Source organism: Sinohyriopsis cumingii, chromosome 18 (assembly GCF_028554795.1).
Source record: "Sinohyriopsis cumingii isolate HCF-2022 chromosome 18, ASM2855479v2, whole genome shotgun sequence".
Taxonomy (NCBI): domain Eukaryota; kingdom Metazoa; phylum Mollusca; class Bivalvia; order Unionida; family Unionidae; genus Sinohyriopsis; species Sinohyriopsis cumingii.
The window spans coordinates 57,268,870-57,276,797 of record NC_142978.1 but is presented as its reverse complement, the minus strand read 5'-3'; the positions used below and the strand labels follow the sequence as shown (position 1 = coordinate 57,276,797).

Here is a 7,928-nt window from a genome sequence, read left to right as displayed (position 1 = left end):
AAAAATGGCGTTAAACCCTAGAACAACAACAGCAGCAACAAAGAGAAGCGAAAAGAAGTTTTAAAAAAATGAAGAAAAGGAAATAACATATAAACACACAAAAATGAGATAATAAAATGCTTAAAGAACTACAACCAAGACCTATCCACTTCACATAAAGTCGAAACAGAAGTGTTACGTGACTACATACAAGGAGTCGAATGCAAAACAAAATATCATTAGAACAGAAGAGACAATGTGAAAATTTCATTACAACCGTAGAAACAGAGAAAACAATATTCTCCCTGGCAACAGGAAAATCAACAGGGACGGACCGTTTAATCATAGATTTTGTATTCAAAAAAAATTCAAAAACGAATTTTAGAATCCTTGCCTAATAATATTTTGGGAGGAAAGGGGAAAACGACCAAACCGATGAGGGAGGGCTCAATAACAATACTCTATAAACGTAAGGGAGATCGGGAAGAAAAACGAGAGACTTATCTCCCTACTGAATGCAGGTTACCAAATAATCATTATTATTTTATCTAATATAATTAGACATGGTATGAAGAGGATAATGAAAACAAACCAAAGATGTGGCGAAAATTAAAAAGACATCCAAAATAGCATCCTATGTATGCAAATAACAATGGACTACTTAAATATAACCGGCCGAAAGTTGACATGGTACTCTTCGACAAGGAATAGGCTGTCCACAAATTAAAAGAAAACTATGTAGACCAGGTTTTTAAAAATTGGTTTCGGAAAAAAATTCCGAAAATAAACTAAAATCCTGTAAAACGAAATCGAATCGAGGTTACAGGTAAATAGAGCAATCACAACAAAATTAATATATAGGTCAGTGCGGCAAGGGTGCCCAGTGTCCATGACAGTTACGTAATAGCACTTGAGATCAGTAGTCACATAAGTAATAACCGAAAAAGCTCAGATATTCTTATTCAAAACTTAAAACACGAATTAAAAAATGATCAGTGACTGTATTAATTTCATCACTGACGCAAATTCCTTTAAAAGCCTACAAAGGGAATTTGAAAATTTTTAAAAACCCTCAGGTTCAAAGATCAATCATGAAAAAACGGAAATCCTAAAGATAGGTAACTGGAGATGGGATCTCTTGGGACATCCCCCCAACCTAATCAAGGACAATGTCAATATCCTACGAATAACATTTTGACCTCAATCAGGACTAGAAAACTATAAAAAGATGATGAACAAGGTAAATTATTATTTAACAAATCTGGGCACTAGCACAACTTGTAACATGGAGCGTTCTGCAAGTGGCAAAACCATAAGCGATTAGCATTATAAACTCTATTTTAAAGTCAATATGATTTGGAACACAAATAATTAGAAGAACTGCACAAACCGATCAGACACTAAATTTAGAATGAAAATATGCATTACCTACCAAGAGAGACTTTATACAGACGAAAATACATACCAAACCAGTAATTAAAAAATTGACAAATATAATCAACAGAATAAAGAAACTATAAGCAAAACCCGGATCTAGCGGAGGAAGAATAATGTATTTATTGTCTTGGCTCCACATTAAAATATAAGCCTGAAATAGACCAAAAAACACATTTTGACAAAACAGATGTTAACAAAATTACAGATATATAAAAGAAATAATACTGATATTAAGAGACAAAAAGAGCTATGGAGAACAAAATAAAAGAACACATGCGAAACGGTTATAGAGGAGACAACCAAAAGTATATGTATAAAAGCTGAACAAAGAAATTGGCGAATAAATGAGCCAGCGTATGGAAAACTTGATCAGAAATTAAAGCTTTGAAGATACAGAGACTACTTTTGAAGTATTGGCAAGTAACTATACAACGCCACATGATAAGTGTAATCCCAAAATGTCTACAATGCCAAAAAGACAATTTTGCAAAATATGTTATACCACAATGCGAAATAACAGCTGACAGAATTAATATAATAAATTTAATATATGAAAAAGGAAGATATCAGAACGATAATCTTTTATATTTGGATTCAATTCGAAATTATTAAAGAAGTCATTGAAAATAATGATAAAATGCGGACAAATAAATAGAATAAAGAAATAACGACACACATAAACAAAATACCCCTCTCAACTCCCAGGCGGTCGACCACTGTGGGAGATGAGCTCCAGTTCACCGGCCATCCTAGGAGCGGTTACAACCAGTGTGCGGGCTGGATGCTCCTCTGTCACACGTCACAAGCTCCACGGGGTTTACGGCGGAATCTGGTATCTTCCTTTATTAGATTCTAATAACTAACATCACTTTATAGAAAAAGGAGAAACCACTGAACTAACATTACCGTTAACATGCAATATTATAGGAACAAAAACCTACACAGACGGGTACAGGGAACCTGCGCGTCGGAGGAAGGTTGCACATATCAAACACAGAACTGAAAGATATCTATGGGAAAGATCACAAGAAACAAATGGGGAAGGAAGCCAGTCCTAAACCTAGGTCTCTGGCTGAGAGAATGACACCCACCAATCTAGAGGAACCAGCCAGGGTACTTCAATATATACCAGTATAGTGATGAACCCCAATTTCGAAGACAAATCTGAATAAATTTTTTACTCAAATTTCTATTTGACCTTTTACTGAAACACAAAACCAGGGACCTTAGGGGAATACAAATATACATTAAACCCTTTGTCTTTTTTCTGCAAAGTTGTATACAATGCTGTAGGGCATTTCTGCGCACTTAAGGTTTCCGTTTCCAATATCGAAGCAAAACGCATACCGAATTCGACCGATTGACGAAAATAACATACAGCGATGATTACCATTTGAAAAAAAGTAAATTGTCACTAGAATATTCTGTGCAAAATAATATTAATTTTTGGACACACTGGAAACAATCCCCTTGTTTTCCTATGTCGAGATATGTCGGAATATTCTGCGCACAACGTTGAAAAGTCGTAATATTTATTAATCGGCCAATATAGTGAAATGAATTGCTTTGGACTGTTTCTGTCAGCATTGAGTCGAGTAATTAGGCCAGTTTTATAGCTAGTTTTACAACATTCAACGTAATAATGCCAATAAATGTCAATATATATTAAGCAAATAAAACCGATATTGTAAAAAAGGTACTAAAGTTCAACATTTTATAAAAAATAAGTAGTCCATTACGTGGAAGAGAAACAACGATGAATAGGATATAATGTGTTTACAACGTCTTGCTGATGAGGCAAAATTGCTAAATAATTTAGAGACAGACTATACGCCGGTAAATTCTTGAGAATTTGTATTCTAGCGGCAAGTTGACACGTTGGGTAGCAGACGATTCTGTACGTGTAGGAGAAGGTCTTGCAAAAATGGAAACTTGGATTAAAATGCAGTATTGTTTTAAGGTATACATTTTCATCTTTTATATAATGTATTCGTTTGAATGATTCTAAAAGATCGATAGCAAATCGGATGTTTTGGGTTACCGGTTCAAAAAGGTCATGGAGTGGGTCATCTGATCGCAATCAGTATCTTATCTGTTTTGTCCAGAACACCTGTTGTTCAAATAATAAAGAAAGAAACAGGCCCAACTGGCAGATCTGGTTGTGTTGAACCGCCCGATCGCGGTGACTTGGTCTGGTCCATGTTGACATTTACAATGACATTTTCATATGCATTTCGAGTCGAGCCGGATATTATTGTACACTTTATGAATATCACTTTTCTTACTGAAATTGCGATCGTTCTTTCTTGACACAAATGGATGTTTGACCCAATATAACACGTGATCCAAAGTTTACAGATATGACGTATCATTGTGCAGAATTACCCGACGCGAAGAATTGGCCGACATGGTGGTACTTGTCCATTAGGCTACCTTCTTGAGATAGGTTCTTTAAATATCGCTAGGGAATTTAGATACATATCAAATCATTATCAATATTTATATCCTCTCTCTCCCTCACACACACATACGCACACACACACACATACACACACACTTTGGGTTAATGCGACAAGCACAATACTTGGATGAAAACTTAATAACCTTATCATGTAAATGTGTAGAACAAAAAATACACGTTTAATGTTGAACTGTTCATTTGGTTTTCTGTATCTGAATGTAGAACTGATCCAGTACAATATCGATCTCATGCTTACAGTAGGTTACATGCTAAGAATGTATTGTACATCTTTGAACAACTAATAAATGTATTATAAAGCACTGTATTGACTACAATTACAAATGGATCTCTACTCATGATAGGAAAGGACGTTGTAGTGCTACAAGAATATATGGTCGGCAGATTATTATGCTATCAGTTAAAGTTTTGAGCTGCAGTCAAGTTAGTTTATTGGTGTGACTTTTTAGATCTATTATTTTGTATTCTTGCTAAAATTACGTACTTTCTTTCTAATTGGTTAACACAATGCACAAATAAACAGATTTAAAACATAAGCTATTTAATTCATATTTTAAGTTTCAAAGTTACAAAGAATAGAGCAAAAGATGAACCCTAGCATAAACAACGGATGGCCAGTACATATTCATGCTTCACATAAACACCTGGCCATGAAGACATATCCAGTATTTGAAGTATTTCCTGCTGAATCAGGAATGTAAAATGTACAAATGTGTTGCATTCTTTTGGTGTGTGTGTGTCTTGCAATCCTCATTCTGTTCTACTGAAAACAATGATGTAACAAATGCAATGCAGATAAAGGACATTATTATAACTGTACCAGTAGGTTGAGTTCCCACTTCAAACTTTCTTAGTTTGAGTTTAAAAGAATTACCTTCAATTTCACTTTCTCAGACGTGGGGGTGGGGTACTTCAACTGTGCCACTTGATGCATGGAAAAAGTATAATTTGAACTGTCATTGTTTTGGTTAGGCAAAAATATCCAGTATACTGTGCTGGCTAACCCAACAATCACAGCCGGTTTATGTTCCTACTCAATACTTAGAGGACCAGTCACTGTATCTTTCTAAACTGTGCCTACATACCCCATATGCTTTATGTATGCAGTTTCCCAGTTATATCTATGTCCCACATGCAGTTTTTGCTAACATCTTCCTATCTATCCATCTAGCTTATAATGAATGAACATATGACATATTTCATTATAAAACAAAATACTGAGATAACAGAACTTCAATTATTTTTGAACACCACTGGAATTTAATTAGAACATTATTCATTAGGACTGATGACAGAACTTATTTGGAATTTAATTCACCATAATGAAAGTTCTTTGTAAATTTTAATTTTGTATCCTTCTTCGAATTAAATGATTTGTTGAATTTTACAAAACTTGATGGTTTTCACTCTTTACTCTTATAATGTTTTGGAATTGGAATCCTGTTTCTGTTTTGAAGATTGCTTTTCATGCACTTTAAACTGTATTTTATCTAGCTTCATTTCACGTTGCCAAACCAAAGTAAAATATGGCTTATTACAATGGTCCTAAGACATCATGAACCAGTTTTGATTTTCGTGCAAGACTGCGGGTAGCTATGACTAATGTTTGGTGAGTTTTCTCTCCTTGTATTTAAAACAGATATATGTAAACTTTTGCTACTGTATATTTTAGTATGAAATCAACATTACAGTGCATAATCCTTATCTTCTGCTTTCTTTTAATGTATATCTTATCCATATATATATATATATATATATATATATATATATATATATATATATATATATATATATATATATATATATATATATATCACCAAATCTTCTAGGTATGTAGTCTATTAAAAGTAATTTATTTGAAATGTCAGAGCAATGTGGAATATTGAAGAAACATTGAGCCAAGCAATACTGCACTCATGCTACATTAACTATTAGCCAAACATGCAATATACATGGCAAAAGAGACCAGCTTTAGTTAGGTGTTATAGGTATTGATTGTGGCGTCCTTTCAGAGTATGTGGAGGAGTGTCCTACATCACATTACCAAATGCACATGAGTAGATCCGCTCACAAGACCAAGACATTACTAAATGCCCTTATGAATCTTTGTTGGAGGATGAAGAGTGGACAAAACCTTGGCTTGATCCCAAGAAGGATGTCAAAGTGCTGAAAACCTTTGCACAGATGATATTGAACCAAAGCGTCCTAAACAAAGTGGAATATTACTTAAAGGTCAGGTATGTCATTTCATTATTGTAAAAATTGCATGGTATTTAAACGAAAAATGTTAATATCACTTCAAAATGTTTTTATTCTCAACTTAAGAAAAAATTACTATATATATTTACCAAAAGAAAATCTGAATAAGTTAGCATTCATAACATGTGTACATATGATATATGTACACTGACTCTTCTTTTCAAGACTTTGCACTGTTCATGTATAACACATGCACATCAAGTATAAACAACTCCATGACACTCTATCAATAAACACTACAGTAAAAATTGTATGTATGCAAAATTTACCAAAGTAATGATTATTTAATAACTGTATTATTCTGTTAGCAGATTACAAATGACATGTTTAACAATATACATATTTTTGATAATTGCAGAAGCACTACTGAGCTTGAAGTTTTGCATCAGCAGATCATGATGTACTGTGCCATGAGATTTTCATAAATCCCTCCTGTGTACAGGATTAGGAATGATCTAACTGCCTTGGATCACAATATCCGTAGTGGCAGATGTGTAATAAGAAAAAAAGAAGGAGAGATACTGTAAGTCTGTTTCACTGCAAGAAATTAGATATAATATTATATATTGCTTGTACATTATGATTCCTACATGTACATTAAGCCAGTGGAATAGTATCCACATGTATAACTCATGAAATCTTTGTATTAGACACACATTTTGTATATTTGTGGTAAGGAATCTTAATATTTACATGCATACAGATCTTGTAATCAGTATTGTTATCATTATTTTTGATATTTATTTTGAACTTAATAATGCAAGTCTAATAATTAGATACAATGATATGAATAGCACTTTCCCAGGAGAATGACACACTTTATTAGGGATATAGCGGGTTAATGAATTTCCTCAGGACATTTGAGGAAGATGATGTCATTATGATGATTGCTAGCTATTACATGTTCATGAAAACATGTTTCCTGCTGAAGGAATTGGCAAAAAAATGCATCCTGTCTCACAGTACTTTGTATACATAACAAATAAGCACAAAAACAACCCGTCAACAACTCATTCTTGGACACTGGTCATGAGGCTCTAATATTGGGTTATAAGTTAATATGGTTAGCATAGGGATGCTTGTCACAAGTTCAGAAAATTAAACTTTCTTTATAACAGGTATCATTGATGTTACAACAAAAAGGCGGCAGATGGTCCATATACCCATACTAGGAAAAGAAAACATATCCCCACATCAGGGAACTTATACAGAAAGCTCTCATCTGTTGACTTGAAGAGAATTATAGGAAGATGATCCCAGGAGAATTTATAGAAACCTGGCGCCTCAAGAACCAAACATCAACTGTAGTTTTGGTGAAAGAGATCTCTCGATGTTAGTTATGTAAACGATGAAATAGTGTCTGCTAATGCAGGTTACACTTTATATAATATCCTTCAAATATCATTAGTTGAAAATACAATAATTATAATGTTCTATCTGCAATTGCTGGAAACGTTTTATATTGATTTTTTGTCTACATCGTTTACAGGCAGAAATACCCTAGTGTTAAAATCTGAATTAAAGCATTATTGTTTGATGCATGCAATATTATTTACATTACAATAAAACAAAGAATGAAGTCAACTGCATTCATTTATATACAAATTTGTACATGCATGAAATCGGTTAAGTTCATGCAAGTCTAGAGAGGATGAAGCCAGTATATTGTCCATCCGGATATTTGTCATGCATCTGACAGAAACAGCAGGAGGGAATTACATGTCTCTGTCCAAACCCGAACCTTCCATGTTATGGTAGTAATAACTGCCTATAG

At 33.7% G+C, this 7,928-nt stretch overlaps 1 long non-coding RNA gene across 1 annotated transcript; it reads left to right on the top strand.

Moving 5' to 3' along the window:
- Positions 1 to 5,923: 5,923 nt before the first annotated feature.
- Positions 5,924 to 7,733, top strand: LOC149776721 (uncharacterized). The gene is made up of 3 exons (XR_016416249.1): positions 5,924 to 6,132; positions 6,513 to 6,677; positions 7,273 to 7,733. It is a non-coding gene; the product is annotated as an uncharacterized LOC149776721 (long non-coding RNA).
- The last annotated feature ends 195 nt before the right edge of the window (positions 7,734 to 7,928 follow it).